The sequence below is a fragment of the Erithacus rubecula genome (genome assembly GCF_903797595.1).
Source record: "Erithacus rubecula genome assembly, chromosome: 1".
NCBI classification, from domain to species: Eukaryota; Metazoa; Chordata; class Aves; order Passeriformes; family Muscicapidae; genus Erithacus; species Erithacus rubecula.
Window position 1 is genome coordinate 97,858,150 of NC_136658.1, and position 18,042 is coordinate 97,876,191.

Consider the following 18,042-nt stretch of genomic DNA (forward strand, 5'->3'; position numbering starts at 1 on the left):
TGTCCATACTTCACTTAACAAGATTATTTTCCTGACTATAGCAGCAAAAGGGGCCTTCCCAGCTGTCTGCATGGAGATGTCACCATGTTCCTCCCTAACTCTCCACAGCCCACCTTCCTTTAATATCCCTTCCTATCAGCAGAAGAAAAGCATCCTAGAGGTTGCACATCACCAGGAGCAATGGGAGGATCCACTTTTGAGTGATAGGGGAAAGATTACACAACTTTTGCACAGCCCTATAGCCTTTGGTTGCTGAGGAATGGGATTGGAAAGTTTCTCCTCATCTCCTGGGCCAGGAGTGAGAATTATCACAGCAGTTCCTGCAAGGGCAGTGAGGCAGCAGGGAGAAGCTGGGTGTTTCCTGGGCATTGCCAGTCTGATCAGCAGCTCTCTGGCATGAATTATAAAGCAGCACAGGAATTTTCCCAACACACAACTTCATCTCTGTCAGGAACATCACACTGAGCACTCCATTTGGGAAAGTGTTTATTGCTGACTCCTTTGTTATTCTGCTTTCTTCATCTGAAGCCCAGTTTGTCCTGCTATGAATGAAGTTCTGGTAGCACTTGTTCTAGATTGTAGTTTGCAGCATTGTTCTTTCTTTTAAGGTGTGTGTGCACTGTTAAAATCAACACCACTTTGGATTTCTCTTGTAGAAAACATTTTTCCTCTCTTACCACACATTTTTAGGATATGCTGTATTTAAACAGGTCTGTGCAAATGAGCTACATGTAGATGGTGGTCAGCCTAAGCCTATGAAAATCTCAGAGGTAAATCTGCAGAGAAGTAAATTCTTAAAGTCAGCTCAGGATGCAAACAGAAAAAAAAAAAACCTGGAGAGACTGATAATTTTGCCACCTTAGGAGACATTCAAATAAAAACTGTCAAAAGTGTAAACTAATTTTGAAAATCTTGGCTTCTTTTCTCAGTGTTTTGGAGATGGTGGTATCTATGCAACCAATGCCATCCCACCCTAGGAATGCTTCTGAGGGAAAACAGAACAGTCAGTCCTGATCAAACTAGCCAAGTTTACAATGTTACAAGTCTATGTTGGTCCACAGTTTTTGCTGTATTTTGCCATTTTGAATTAATAGATGAGAAATTGACTGCCCAAAAAAAGTAAGGCAAGTAGAATGGCTGCATGGGGTATTTCAGTTGGAGCAACTGGCCCAGTGTCAGGGAAACACTGTGTGTCAGAGATGGTAAATTCACTTCTCCTAGGCAGTATTTGTGTTAATTTCAAAATCATCTTTCCTTTTCTGAAATTCTTGGAAGTCCAGTGCCTCACAACCTGTGGATGAAACTCAGTGCTCAGACTAAAGTATTTTTACAAGCAGTGCAAAGTCATCTGAGGAGAAGGACTCCTCTCCATCAGGTAAGTTTGTGTTCTCTGAGATAAACAGAATCTGACTCAGAAGCTAGAAAGAGTGTTTTAGCACATGTATCAGAAACTGAAAAGAAAGGTGGTGGGTATAACTAAATATAGTTGTTCCTGATTATTGAGATATTAACTCAGCATCTTAAGCATTCCCCTAAAATAGATTACAAGGGCACAGAGGGGTAAGACAAGGGGGAATGGCTTTAAACTGAAAGAGGGCAGGTTTAGATTAGATATTAGGAAGAAATTCTTTATTGTGAGAGTGGTGAGGTACATGGACACATTGCCCAGAGAAAATGTGGATGCCCTGTCCCTGGAAATGCTCAAGGCCAAGTTGGATGGAGATTTGAGCAACCCAGTCTAGAGGATGGTGCCCCTGCTCACCACAGGGAGGTTGGACTAGATGAGTTCTAAAAGGTCACTTCCAACTCAAATTCTATGGTTCTGTGAAATGACAGAAACACTCGTGGAGTAATTGATGACAAGAAATCTCTGTCACAAAAGATCAACCTTTAAAAAAATCATGAGTGCTGAGTCAATAAACAGAGGATCATTGTGATAAGAGAGAAAATATTTTTTTCCAGTAGCTTGAGACTTTCTACAGAACATGGTGGTGGTAGCAGTCTTGAAGATAGATACCAACAGCAAAATGTTGCTCTGTTTCAAAATCAAAGTTTTGAAATCAGAACTCATGGTTGTATTTCTGAAGTACTACTACCTGTTAGTCAAAAATGCTTTTATAAAAAATAGTTCATTTGCCATGTGAATTTGCTTCAATTTCTGTTTGTCTTTCACTGTTTAAGAAGCCACAGATACTCACAGGCATTAAACTTGTCTTTTTAGGGTCTCATGATAGAAGAGCAGGAACAATGTGCAACTCAGTCCAGAAAAACTTGAACTACATCTGTCTGCTTTATTTTTGTGTATTTACGTATCTAAGAGCTGTCATTCAGTGAGTAATATCAGCCTAGTGTTAAAATATTTTTTAGAATGAATCATAATGGATTGCTTTTGTATTTGTTATTTGACATGTGAAAAGTGTATTATTTCTCCTTCTTGTGAAAGCAGATTTTTAAAAACATTGTTAAATGTTAAATTGTTAAATCACACACTCCAATATCCTATGCCATATGTGATTTTTTTGTACTCCCCAAATGCCTTGAACTAGAGGCATATTTTCACTTGTATCACACTTTCATCCTTTGAAATTCAGTCGCAGCCATTTGATTTGGAAAAGGTTGGCATTAACAGGGTTGATCTTCACAAAAATAAGTGAAAATAGAGCAAGAGAGGAACTCTCTCATCACCTTATTCTTTGTTATTTGCTGACAGCAGAGGCATTTTAAGTCATGTACAAACATAGCCCTCTATACACACCCTGCTTTGCTGAGCATGATAATGGGATAAACAGTAGTGGAATGCAGCACAAACCTATTTCACATTGATTTAAACTGATTTAAACTGAATATTTTGTTATCAATATTCATTGAAAGAGTGATATATATTATTTCTCCTGTAAATAAGTCCTTAAATATTTGCCACCAAATACCTGCTGTTCTCCTCCAGATTCAAAACCTTGTGAGCCATGAATCTTAAGAGCTGTGTTACTAATTGCTTTTCAGATTTGTGGGCAGGCATCACTGGGGAATATGAACAAGTTAGATTTTAATGAGTTCTCGATTGCTTTTGATTCTGGGATGCAACTAAAGGTTATTTACTGCAGTATTAGGCAAAGAAAAGGCAAAAGCTCTGTCAGCTTTTCATGCTTTTAGAGGTTGTGACACAGTCTTACCTTTGCTGGGAGAGGCAGGAGATAGGTCTTGCATTGAAAAGGAAGAATGTCTGCCCTGCAGCCATCGAAATATTTTTCTGTTTCTCTTCACCACCTGCTGAAGTGATTGATATTTGCCTGAAGGATTTGCAGTTATTTGTAGTACTTTTGTTTAAAGGCACCAGGATACTTTGCCAGGAAGTGGAATAGTCTTCCCTCAGCAGTACCTCAACTAAATATGCAGGAAGAGATTTTGTTGTATAGGAGAGAAGCATGGACAGGAATGTTCCTACATCAGACTGATAATGAACTGTTCTCAGGTTCATAGAATATCAAATCCTAAGATCTTTCTATCCTAATTGAATGCCTAAAATAGCATTGAGCTAATTAAGCTTAGTTATAATTGAATAATAATTGTACTGCATCAGATGTCAGTCAGCCAGTAGAGAATTAGTTTTTACTTCCTTTGGTTAAACTAGCATTCCAAGTATGATAAATTCAGTCACTTTGAAGAGAAGGGAAAATATTACTACCCTGGTGTCCTGGGGTGACTTTATGATGCTGAATTGTATCCCCATTCATCTGTTTAGCCCAGAAACAAGTTTTGCACCTTTAAAACTAGATCTGAGAGTGAAGTGGGGGAGAAGGAAGGGCAGTGGGATTTTTTCAAGGCTGCATTCAAGAACAGAGAGAAGAGCTTCAGCTCTCCCGGTGTGTCTGCAGCACAGAGAGTGGAGAGAGCTCTCCTTTGCTTTTAATTGGCTTTTTTTAGCTAGCTGAAGCACAGAAGTTCCCCACACTCTGGCTTTTATTTTTCTTGGAACTGATCAGCCCTGCTCTGGACCAAAGACGGAAAAGCACCAGGAGCTCACACCTGTGTCCCACCTGGGCTGGGATGCGGCATTTTCCTGCACAGGAGGGACTGGAGAGACTGAGCCAGCCCAGCTACACTCCACAGCAGGGACTTTCTGAATTTGCCATCTCTTCAGAACAGTGAGAGGCTTTATTGTTTAATATTATTCATTTTTTATGCTTGTGAATACTTTGCTTGTTAAATAGACAGTTTTCTTCCACTTTTCTCCAAGGAAATATTTTCCTGAACCAGTAAGGGGGAGGGACCTCTTGAATCTTTCTTCTGGAGGGACCCCTTTGGAAGTTTCCTCCCAAATTTGCCCTAAACCAGATACTGGGGGATGCAAAACCACTGCAACATATAGACCAGGCAGTCCAAAAAGTCATGTGATTTTGAGATTAATAACTTTACGAGTAGTAGTGCATCTGCACAGCCAGGCTGCCTCAGTCACAGTGAGACCATTTGCACGCTCTGTGCTCACACTGCCTACAAGCCTGGTAAGTGCAGTGCCTCAGCCTTTCTGAGCACTATCCACAGGATAACTCTGGGAGTCACATGATGATTCTAGGAGAAAAGTCTGTCTGCTTTCATAACTAATTTTAAATTATTTTTAAAATCATAAACATTCCTGAATTTTTACCTTTTAGGAATCTATGACAGACCCCAGATGTAATTTAAGAAAATAGTTAACACCTGCCCAGCATACGGAAGTAGAAGTAAAATTCTGATTGCTTTTATTGAAAGAGAGAAAGAGCATTGTAAAAGATGAAGATTTTATTTACTCTTATAATCAATTTTTCATTCTTCCTTAAATTCCACAGACAAGGAGTGGGCCATGTGACTTGGCACACTCAGACATAGAGGAAGCAACACTGGTCCCAGTCATTCTGTGGCTGCTTCAAAGCATGATAAATCAGGCTGTGCCTGGAGATGGTTACAGTCTGAAGGCCTCCTGGTTATTAAAATGAGATCAATAATTTCTAAGCAAGTAGTGTTTGAAAAATGGTTGAGCTGAATCTGAAATCAATTAGTATAAAAAATTATGCTGGGCATTTTAACACAAAAGGGGAGTGTCCATCGTTAAAACTTGCTCATCAAGAATGAAATGGATTTTCAGGCTGAGCTCCACTGACTTGAACACAGCTCCAACAAATTACTTAGTCTGTCTATGAAGAGAAAAACCAGTTACTTTAGTTTATAATGTGTAAACATTCAATAAAAAATCCTAACTAGAGACCCTAAAACGATAAAATGACAACTTCAAGGCATCTCATGGAGATTAATTTAGATAGTTGTCATGTGTTCCAAACTTGAATAAACATCAGACATTAATTAAACATTAGCTTACCTTAATTTCACAGGTTAAAGATCAGTCTCATGAACAATTAAGCATCCATTTTCTGCCTCACTGCTAATCTAATCATGAAACATGCTGCTTCCTCTAGATTTGAATTTTATAGGAATTACAACTCAGCAAATACATTATATGCTTTTGGTACATGTCTATAAACCTCTATAGCCAAGATAAGAGAGACCAAAAAAAAAAAAAATAGGTTAATTCCTAGTTATTGAGTAAAAGTAGGCATTAGAGATTCTGTGGAAATAGTGTTGAGGATGATCCAAAATGCATAATGCTGTTTTTGTAGCCATTTTATGTATTTTCTGAAATCTAGCTCATTAGCTTTCCTTCTCCCCCACTGAAAATCAGAATGACATCTAGCATGTATTTTCTAAATTCCCTTTTTTATATATATTTACGGCATATTAGAATGTTCAAAGTTTGGTTTTTAATTAATTTGTGATATTTATGGCAGAAGTTATTTACTCTGTCTACAGCTCAATTTGAAGATACAATCAAATGCAACTATCACAATTAACTGGAGAAAATTGGAAAACTATGCTGGCTAAAGCCAGAGTTCCTATTCAATGAAAATTCTGACATTTCAGAATTTCTTTTGATTTCATATTGAAGTAGTAGAAATTATCTTCCTGTAGATAAAAATATTTAATAATTCTATAAATTTCTTCTACGAATATGAAAACTATGGCAAAGTTTTTATAGCACTCTTACATATCTTCTCACTGCAGTGTAGTGGTATGTTAGCCCTTTCAGAAATAGATCTTACAATGTTATATCTCCATATTGATAGGAAAACTAAAGGCACTTATTTTTGTTTTCCAATTGACATGACAGACATCTACATCCTTGTCCAAATGCAACTCCCAGGCTCTGGTAGATATTGCAGGCTCTCTGATACTCCAGAACAGTACAGTATTTTTTCTTTTTCTAAACACTCTTCACTTAAATGTGACTCCTGCAATTCACACCATCCTTTCCCTTTCTCTGAAGTCATTCGTGTATAATGCTGTTTCACCATCTTTTTTTTTTTTCACTCCATCTTTCCTAAATTATGCAAGTAATTCCATCCTATTATTCCAGCCACAATTGCTAATCCTCCACACATATCTGTGCTAGCTAGTTTTGCATTCTGACACAGAAGTTTTGGATCCTATTGTTTGTTTTATCAATCCAATATCTTCATGCTGGCCACTGCAAGAGGCTAATTTTTAGCCAGCAGTTTCCCACTCCATGATCAGTATTGGTACTTTCATTCCTCTGACCTTTTGATATTCCCTTCTCACTACATTATCATCATGGAGATTAAATGAACCTTTCCCAGCTTTGTTCCCTACTTTAAAATTTAAGCTTTCATCAATCAAATTAGCCTTGATCCCAGTCCAGACCTCAAACTACTCTCTGAGTGTGTGCATGTATGATCCTGTTCCAAGAACGTTTCCCAATGGCAGACCAATCCAAAGCCTTCCTACAGGTCATCTGTTGGTCTACCCTAGCAAATTGCACCTTCCTTCTTTAAAAAACAAAACAATCCCATTAATTTTTTACTGATATTGTATTAATCACATTTAACTGGGTTATAATTTCAGACAGTTTTTCCTGTTCATTCATAAGTCTTGACCTACTGGAACAAAAGTGTGCAGGAGTAAGAATGACCATCTCTTCTATGTGATTTTGATTAGCCAAACTAATTTACTTGTCCCAAGTAAATCACTACCACTTGACAGACACAAAAACACCCACAGTGTGAGGCAGTTAGTGTCAAAACCAGGAATGCCAAAGCCCAGATGGAACTGTGACTGCCAAGGGGCACTGGTAGGAACAAAGCAGATTCTGGAGATTGCTAATTGGAGAAGCAAATTCAGGGAAAATGGACTTCTAGACAGGACTTGTGACAACAGGTATTGACAAAAAGGCTGATGAACTCAGTGCCTTTTTGCTGCCTCTGTCTTCAGAGCCAAAGCCAGCTCTTCAACTCCTGTCTGTACAGACACAACTGGGGAGGGAATTGGGCAGCCAGCAACAGAGGAGCAAGAGGTTATTGATTGAAGCTCTATGCATTCAGATCCACTGGGCTGGATGGGAATCACCCAGGCTTACTGGGAGACCTGGTGGAACTGATTGTGAAGCCACCATCAACCCTCATCCTTACAAAAAAGGCAAGAAGGAAGATGAGAATCACAGAATCAAAGGATGGTTTGGGTTGGAAGGGGTTGAGGATTGGAGGGTAGCCCTCTGGATGGGCCAGCTACATCTCAGTCAGTGGAAAGATCAGGGAGCACATAATCAATGGAGACAGCCTAGGAAGAAAAAACATGTTTGATCTGCTGAGTGCCTGCAGTGATGAAATGTCTGGCCCTGTGGGCAAGGGCAGAGTGGTGGCTGCAACATACTTTGTTTGAATATGGTTTTTTGATAAAACCTTCCCCACCCTTCCCCTCTGGAAACAGCAGAAGCATAGACTGGACAAACCACCTGTTTGAATTAATTGGAAGCTGTAAGGATAGCAATCTTTAACTCAATATTTGGTTGGTAATCAGCAGAGCAGCCTGGGCTCAATACTGGCAACCATATTCAGTGCCTTCATCAACAACCTGGCTGCAATGCAGAGCTCATTCTGAGCTCAGGTAACACTGAGGTCAGGGAGCAGCTGCTAGTTCAACCCAAAATGTTGCTGAACCAAAAGGTACCTGAAAAGCTTAAAGATTATGGAGACATCATGATTAATTTAAGAAGTATGAAGTTCTGCCCCTGGAACAGCTGGAATTGCCCCATGTATGGGTACAGAGTGGGAAGTGGCTGGCAAGGTCACAATCCTGTGGGTTACAGCACACCCCAGGGTGATCAGGAACCTGTGGGTAGCGAGGCTGAATGGATAGTGCAGGAGGGAATATTTCCCAATGACTTGCAGCTGAACTGATTACCAAGGAGTGAAAACATCTGTGCCTGCCCAATCAGTTTGGGGGATATAAAATAGTGGGGTAGCTGGCTATTAGTAACAGGTATTTGCAGTTTGAGTTGGAGTGTGAGACTGAGTCTGCTGGCTGTGTTGCAAGGAGGTAAGGGATGTGTGATCGTGTAGGGGACAGATATGGTGAGAAGATGCTGTGTGAGGGACAGACAGGGTTAGGTGGCCAGGAAAGTCGTGCAGGGAGGAAAGGAGTCAGAGCTATGTGGAACTGCCTGTAAGACAAGGAATCAGAATGTGTGAAGCTGCTTATAAGAGAAGGAGTCAGAGTTACCTGAGAAAGGTCAATAAGAGAGTGAGTGTTGTAAGGTAAGAAGTTCATTAAGAGAAGAAGGCATGTAGAGCTTGCTAATAAAGGAATGGGGAGGATGCCACTTAAAGGGCTGGTGGTGATACCAGCTGTGTCCATCTTGAAATAACTGAAATAGGAACCTATGGCACTTCTGGAAGGAGGCACTCACTGGGGTGCATGGCCTGCATATCACAGGGAATTTACTGATAATCACTGCTGGGTACTGGTGAAGCCATGCCTGAAATAGTTTTGGATACCTCTACTCAAGACAGACAGGGCAAGATTAGAGTGTGTTCAGTGGAGGGCTGATAAGAAAGTTATTGAGGAGAGGCAAAAGATGCTGGATTTAGCTGGTAGAAAGGAAGCTATGAAGTAATGTAGCATCAGCCTACAAGTGTTTGAAGGATTATTAGAAAAGTGTCAGAGCCAAATTCTTATCACTGCCAGCTGGTCTGACAGAGTAATTGCCACAGTTTACAGCTTGGGAGGTTCAGACCGAGCATCAGAAAATAAAATCAAGGAGTAGCTGGGCAATAGAACAGGCTGTCCTGAGGAGCACAGGAATCTCTATCACTGAGGCTTTTCAAGACTCAGGTAAAGCCAAGATTGACATAGTCCAGTCCAGCTGACCTGGTCCAACTGAAAAAAAACAGCTTTCGGAGGTACCTTTCAACCAACATTTTGATGAACTTGCAGCAGGTCTCAGGTCTTCACATCCTTATTAATACAGCCTATTATTAAAATAAAACATTTATTAACTTGTTTGGGTTCATGAGTGGTAGTAAAAGATTGTCACCCAGCCTGTTTGGAAAGAGAAGACTCAATATAAGGGAAACACCTTGGTGAGTTGCCTAACTGGGACATCTCTCACCAACCTACTTTATGGAGTTAGAAATTCAGCAAGAGACTTCCACTAAGGAAAGGCTTTCAAGTCATTTCTGCTCCACATCCCCTTGCCCTGGAACCCATTTGCCTTTTCAACTTAGCTGACTTAGGCCTCTACCACAATAAAATATGAATATAAGCTCAGCTGCTCCTTCCAGCATGTCTGAAACAAAAGGTAATTAGCCTTTCTGTGGCCTTTTGTTATCAAAGCAGTATCTAACTTCTTTATTCTGTAGAAATGATTTGATATAAATAGACATATTCTGCAGTGAGCTATATTGATTCTATAACACCTCAGCCCAGTAGATTCCCAGACTGATCCCACCACCAAGAGAATTTGCTCAGCAGGTAATATAGATCCATATGTGCCATAGTGAATATTTTTTTGTGCTGTGGATTTGAGTCCAGTGTTCAAAGTTTCAGTGGAGAAATGGTAGGATATGGTGTATCTAAATGGGAGGAGCACAGCAGCCATACTTGGAGAAATTAGAACCAGAATGTATCTGAGGGACTACACCTAACCCACATGGAAGATAAAAATAATGCAACTTTACAGAACTTTCATAGAGCTGCATTTAGATATTTGTCATATATGTCAAAACTTCAGGAAGCATATTGATCAAACATTAACTGACCTTAATTGCAAAGTTAAAGTTCACTAAAGTTCAACTAAAGAGGTTTTTTTTTTCCTCTTCCCTGCAATTCATGGAATGTGTTGCTGCTTCTAGATCTGAATTATGTAAGCTATAACAGCAAAGAGCTGGCTGATGACATTGTGAGGTCACCCTCACTAATCTCCGGAAGATGTCAGTGATCATGGGAGGTTCCTTGGGACTGGAAAAAAAAGCAAATGTTACTGCTTTCTTCAAGAGGGGCAAAAAGGAGGGTCCAAGAATCAACAGGGCAGTCAATCTCACCTCAGACCATGGGAAAGTGATGTTGTGAATGATTTCTAAACTTGTGAAGGAGAACAAGGTGTTGGGGAGTAGTGAGGATTGATTTACAAAGTGGAGATTATGCCTCCCCATGATGAGATCATGTAAGTGACCTGGTGGAAGAACGGAGAGCAGCGGGTGTTATCTGTGTTGGCTTTCAATGCTGTCTCTCATAACATCCTTGTAGAGAAACTGATAAAATATGTACAAAATCAATGGATGGTGGGATGGATTGAATACTGACTGAACTGCTGGACTCAAAGGGTTTTGATCAGTCATAAGCTCAAGATTGAGATCAGTCACTTGTGGTGTAACCCTGGAGTAATACTGCATAACACCTTCATTAATGGCCTGGATGATGAGGCAGGCTGCACCCTTTGTAGATGACACAAAACTGGGAGGAGTAGATGATATATCTGATGAGTGTGCTGCCATTCAAAGGGACTCTGACTGGAGAAATCAGTCAACAGAATCTTTTGTAAAGTTCAAGAAAGGAAAATGCCAAGTCCAGCACCTGGGGAGAAAAAGTGAAGTACCTGAGGATGGCCTGAAACACCATGTCTGATCTCCATTTTTTCTTTTGTTGAAGTCCAAGCAGTAGAAATCTCCTTTTACCTGTGCTTGTCTCATGCAGTACCTGATCCAGTAGTTCAGTAAAAGATGGTGCTGTTTGAACCACTGGTGACTGATGCTCTCACTCACCTGTCTGTGACAGTGGGTATTTGGCTATGGAATGGCTCTTCAATTCTGTTCACTTAGAATGTTAAGCTGAAAAATCTTTTGTCCTAAGTATTGCAGATAGAAAACTATGACTTTATGAGTTGCTGACACTAAGGCAGTGACAAATAAATAGGGTTTTGGATTAGATAATAGAACAATTTGCATTAGAAAGGAACTTCAAAATGATGCATTTCAACATTGCTCAGAGTCCTATCCAACATTTCCTGGATTGTTTCCAGGGATGAAATATCCAACACCTCTCTGGGCAAACTGTTCAGTGATTCATCAGTCACATTGTAAAAAACTTCTGCTTTATAACTAGTTTAAAACTAAATTCTTACAGTTTAGAACCATTATCCCTTGTCCTATTATAACATGCCTTGCTAAAAAGTTCATCCCCATCTTTTTTTTTTAAGCCCTTTTTAATACTAGAAGGTTGCCAGAAAGTGTCCCCAGAGCCTTCTCTTCAGGCTGAACAGCCTAAACTCTCTCAACCTTTATTCATAAGGAGAGTACTTCAGCCCTGGGATTGTAGTCATGGCCTTCCCATGGACCAACAGATCCATGCCTTTCCTCTTGCTGAGGACCCCAGAGCTGGATGCAGCACTCCAGGTGGGGTCTCACCAGAGCAAAGTAGAGGAGCAGAATTCTCTCTGCCCACACTGCTTTTGGATTCCACCCAGGACATGGTTGTTTTTCTGATCTGCAAGTTGTACATTGCCCATTTGCATCCAGCTTTCCATCCACAAGTATTCTCGAGTCCTTCTCTGGATGGCATCCCATCCTTCAGGTGTGGCAACCACACCAATCAACTTGGTACCATCTGCAAAGGATACACTTGACCCCACCAGGTCATCAATGCAGGCATTAAACAGCACTGGTCCCAGTACTGAGGGACAGCCCTTGACATTGTTCTCCATCTCCACTGAGCCACTGAACACTGCCCTCTAGATGAGACCATCCAACCAATTTCTCATCCACAAATAGTCCATCCATCAAATCCAGATAGACACAGAGAGGGAGTTTAAAACAGGGCTGGGACAGAGAGAGTCTCAGAATAACAACAATTAAATTATTCCAGCGGTTGCACTTATTTCCTTTAAAAGCACCTCCCTAGAAGAAAGGCTGCAGCTAATTAAATTAAAGGATGAACAAGTGATCCTACAGAATGAACACTCAAACTGATTATAGGCTTAAGAAAAATACTTTTGTTTAAACATGAACTTAAAAATAACCCCAGAAACTCACAGCTCAAGCAACTACACCTTTGAAAGTCCTTCTGGTATGAGAAATATGTTCTACTCTCTATACCAGAATTTACTTTTCTGAGCTAGGATGCAGTAAATATAAATCACACCTTGAAGCTTAGCTCCAAGATTTCCAAACACTTTGAGATCTATCTGTGATTACGACAGAAAACAGTACCAAGGTCTGTGGTGCAGTTTTCTGTAGAGTTACAGGCACTCCTAATTGTGCTGAAGATATCAGCTAGTTTAAAAAGAAAATTAAAGAAGGGAACCTCCATTGGAGTCAAGTTCTAATCTTGTGATTCAAATCAAGTGCTTCAACAGCTCTGCAGTGGACAAAAGATCATACACCAAATGCCTGGTCAGAAGTGAGTTTCAGTTTCTTCAGCAGTGAAGAACACTGTTATGCTGACACTGGTCCAAAGCACTGTGTCCATTTTGGGGCTCCCCAACATGAGAAAAATGAGCAGTGGATGACTAACAAGATTCCTGATGGAACTGGAGCACAATACTGGGGAGACACTCATACATCTGTGCTTGCTCAGCCTGGAGAAAATAATGATGAGGGGAAATCTCACTCTTTTCTGCAACTACATAATTGAGGTGGAGGGGAAGAGAGCCAGACTCTTCTTGGCTGCACATCTTGGGTGAACAAGAGGCAACTCAGAGCACAGGATATTCCAATGACATGTAAAGAAGTTATTTGTTTTCAAACTTTGGAACAGATTTCCCAGAAAGGCTGTAGAACCTCCAACCTTGAAAATACTAAAAAGGCAACAGGAAAAAGCCATGAGCAACCTGCTCTAATTTGACCTGCTTTGCACAAAACATTGGACTTGCAACCCCCAGGGGTCTCTTCCAGCCTATGCAATTCTGTGAGTCAAACAGCTGCTTGAGGCCAGGATTTCCTCAAAGCCTCCAGAGGCTATACCAGCTCACAGCAGTATCTGCGCCTCCACTGCTCTTCTCTGTGCATTTTTCCTTCAGCTTGGCTGGCACTAATGCAAATGGAACAGTGAAGTGACCCAGATTAAAAAGAGGTTTGCAAAAAAACAAAAAAACCAAACAAAGTTATCTTTAATAGCTGAACAACTAAACTGCCCTGAGATGGTTCAGGCTGTCCAGACTGTGCTGCACAAACTGTTGTATTGTGCACACTGTGACAGAAGTTCAAAATGACTACTGACCAGGGAAGAACATAAAGATCATTTATCCAAAATTACTGTCTTGCCAGTTAAAATTTTTACAGTTTCAGAAATTCTCCTGTTTCAATAAATATTAGTTTTATCTTTTTCTCTGCCATTTATACCAATGCAACATTATTCTGCTAACACAACCACAGAGAAATAGAGTAACACAAATACTGACTTCCCAGAATCAATACCAACTCTATACCAATAAACATAAAACTAACTTCAGTATCATTAAAGGACTAATTTCACAGAATAATTACAGTGGTGATATCTGTTGCAAAGATTCACAGGCTACTGCTAATTCAGCTCAGGCCGAGAAAGAAGAAGGTTTCTGCAGATTCTGATTTCTTCTTATTGAATAGTAAATAGTACAATATAATAATATCTGCTGAAGAGATCATACAGATATAGTAGTTCAGCTGTGCAAACTAGGTGCATTCATTATTGTTACAGTGAAAAATATTAAAAAATATGTAAACAGGCAGAAGCTCCTAATCTGAATTTGACTGATAGATCTCCACTGGATCTCATTTTCTCCTCACATGCTGTGCTCTTCAGTTTGTTCTGAGGATCACTGGTAACTCCCAAATTATCTCGAAAGTTTAAATTTCTCAGAATTATTGTTTGAGGAATGCTCAGTGGTTTACAACTTACCCTCTTTAGGCATGCACACATCACAACAAATCCACAAAACCTGTTCAAGAGTAAATAACATTTTGAAAACCATTAATAAGGAAGGCTTAGGTAATGAAGGAAACTATTAGGTGTCATACTCTTCTTCCTTCCCTGTTATTTTTGTAATTGATTTAGACGTCAATCTACACAAGTAATCAGGAACACTCATGCTGTCTTCTCAATATAAAGTTATTGGCTATTTGGCACTCAAGCTGTTTCCTCTAAATGCCTCCCCATGTCCTAGACCAGAGACAGATCTTCAGTGTTTTTTGATTCTCCAAGATCTGCTTATGTAACTACTGACAGGTTAATCTAATCTGCCTGTAAACACACACAATCAGCTACTGGCTATATTATGTTCTCTTTCTTTGTAACCATACATTATTTTCTGTATTATCCTACACTAAATATTGCAGTTAACCTAGACTTTTGTAATCCTAAACAGCAGCTTTACATCAGTTTAGTTTAAAACCTTTCATGAAGCCTGAGACCCCTCCTTCTACATTTGTGGACAAAGCATACACCTGGCAATATGATTATGATATGATATGATGATATGATATGATATGATATGATATGATATGATATGATATGATATGATATGATATGATATGACATGATAGCATCAATTCAAACTGGGGAGAAAAGGGGTAGAGATGGGACTTGTTGAGGATTAAAGCATAATATAAAAAAAAGCACAAGCTAATACTGTCTTTTTCCACTTTTCAGCAACTGTTTCACTAGTTAGTACCAGGATAACAACACACCAGTAACAGTGTTTGTTCCACTTACAGGTGGCACACTCACACTTTTAATGAAACAGTCTGTTGCACATTTCCAACACCTTTGTGAAATTGGTGCCCTGTTTTGGTGAGAGGTTTCTGCTCACTTGCCTATACTCTGGTTAACAGCAGCAATCCAGACACATGACACATGTCATAGGCTGGAAGTTGTATAAGCTGCTATTAAGAGGATGCAGTTGATGACCACAGTGAAATACAGGTGCCTATTCCTTCTGACCCAATCACTCAAGAGGAATACAGTAAGGCTGGACAACACACCAATGGGTCTTAGGACATCTTTTAAGATGCTTTCAAGTAGTAGAGCTGCCAGAATCAGACCTGAAGATCCATCTCTGTGTATTTCATCACACAGTTACTTAGCACAGGCTCCTTCTGCCATTTTCAGCAAAGCTTATGATCTAGCTGCATATTGTCACTTGTTCAAGACAAAAAGATCCCTGTGTCAGAGCTGCTGCAAGACTCCCTCTTGTCATTCACCTGCTGCAACAGCTCATTATTAACAGCCCAATGTACTCCAGAGCAACTTGCCAAGGCAAGCTGGGACAGTCACTGTCCAGTGGGTAAAAAGGCAGCAAGGTCTTCCACACCTTTTCAGCGTCTTGGGTTTCTTGACAGGTCTTCAGGACTACAGCTTTAATCACTGTAGATTCTCTGTACATCTTCATGATCAGGGCAGATCTTTCTACTGGGTCAGGCAGCAAGAGACTAAAATTTTTCTCAGAAACCTCGTTAATACTCCTTTCTCCACCCTTCACCACTGTCTCCTACAGTTAGTTTCAAAGTCTTCTAAGTCAGAAGCTGTTTCCTCAAGCCCTGTGCACTTGGCTTTCCTCTCCAAGCACAGTGGCTAAATACAGTCCCCACAGTGTCCTGTCACTGCCTTGAGGAGTGGCACAAGGCTGAATCCTCCCTGACAGCCAGCATCACTGACAGTGGAACATATATAAACGACACAGTTCTGGGCATCCCACGGGGATCCTTCAATACTTCTGCTGCTCTTTGCTGTATTTGCTCCAGCTAGTAACAGCAGCATCCATTGTGTGCTGCTACCAGAGGTGCACCTAAGCCCATACTAACATGTTTCAATCAGCTGCTTCTTCAGGAAGAAGGTGACCTACATTGAAAAACCTAAAAAAAAAATCTCCATTCCATTGCTGGTAATACTTATCACAGACATGAGCACCTCAGAGTCCCTGAAAGCCAGGACTAGAAACTTCCTACTGAGATGCTGAGGCACCCTGCTTGCTCCTGTATGTGTTTTTTGTTTGTCTGCTCCCTCCAGAGGCCAAGCAGACAAAGGCATTTAGCTGATCATCTTTTTCAACTGGGAATAAAATTCATTAATTTAACCATACTGAAGAGTAGGGCTGATTGAGGAATACAGGTGCTGGTGACAGAACAGACTCCTACACCATCACAGCCAAGACACACAATGACAAGGCACCCACTTTTGCAAGAGGGAGAATGAATGCCCACAAAACTGAGAGGGCTTCAAAAGAGAATTTACTAAGCAAGTGATGCAGTAAGTGGCCCCAAGTCTCTGTCAGCTTCTGCTGAAGCTTTCCTTCCTTGAGCTGGCAGCCTGGATATAAATAAAACTGCTGTGCAAGTGTCCTCTCTACAAACACAGAAAAAACATGAAGAACACCTCATACATTAGACAAGTCTCATCTGTGCATTTTTTGAAAGTATTTTATTTCCCACTTAACTAGCTGCAATTACTAAATGAAGGTAACTCACTGTTTATCTTGCCTCTTTATTTGGTTGTGATTGCATTTTATAATCACAGTGTGGCATTCAATCTGATGGGCAAGATAGCACAAGCTATAACCTGAATTAATCAATGGCAACTCTGACTCTTGCTTGCTGTGATTAACAATAGTGAAGCCAAGGCCTCCTCCCTGACTAACTACTTCTCTCTCCTTCTCCAAAAGGAAGGACAACCATAGCCTGAGAAGTAAGTTCTGAAGACCCTTTATCCAAGAAAATGAGAAAGCACTGCCAACAGATACCTGCAGAAAAGCCACCCATGGGCCTCAAGTTTAAAGGAACAAATGCAACAATTTTTTTTTCAGATAATACTTCTCTCTTCCTACACAACTTTCAAAAAGCTACACCTAATTTTAAGTCTTCTATGAAGCAGTTAACCTGCCTATAGAATAGCAATGTCCACAGATGAAAAGCTAGGTTTGGGTCCTCCCGAAAACCACAGGATACCTCAAGTCGTGTGATAATCATATCCAGCAAATAATTATGGATTAGACTGGAGCTTGCTCAACTGCAGGAACAGCTGACATCCCAATTCACCTGAGAGCAGCACTCACCTTATGGCCAGAGGGTCTCAGGGAGCAGCAGTCCCAGCATTATTTCACACACAGAGATGCCACCAGTCCTACCAGTTTATCATGAAGAACCTGGTGGGAGTGTGGCCAGAATACTACACAGAGTAACCTTCCAGCCTTGGTCACCAGCTCACTGACACTCATGGACATCACCCAGAGGACACAGCAAGCCCTGTGGCAGCCCAACCTCTGCAGGTTCTATCTGTACACTGACTGAAGTGTGTGTGTGTATAATGTGGTACCATATGTGAGATTTATGGCACATATCCCATATCTGCACTAGCACACAGTACCTCAGAGTGCATGCTTGCACATGCAGAGCACAGTCATGACACAACTATCAGCAGTACATAACAAATAAATGGCACAGAGCTCAGCAGTCATGGGTTACCAGCTCCTCCTCTTGAGAAAGGAACAAGAGGTTGTTTCTCATACACTTTTATTTGGTTGCTGTGTCTGGACTGTATCTAAGGATTAGGGAGGAAAAACATTAGGGCTGTCCAAGCACATGCACAGTTGCCCCTATTGTAAGGTGAAGAGACAAGATTTGGAACAATGGACAAAAATAATTTTTCAAAATGCTAATCACAGAAAAAACCTTGAAGTGGGAAACAGAGAACACA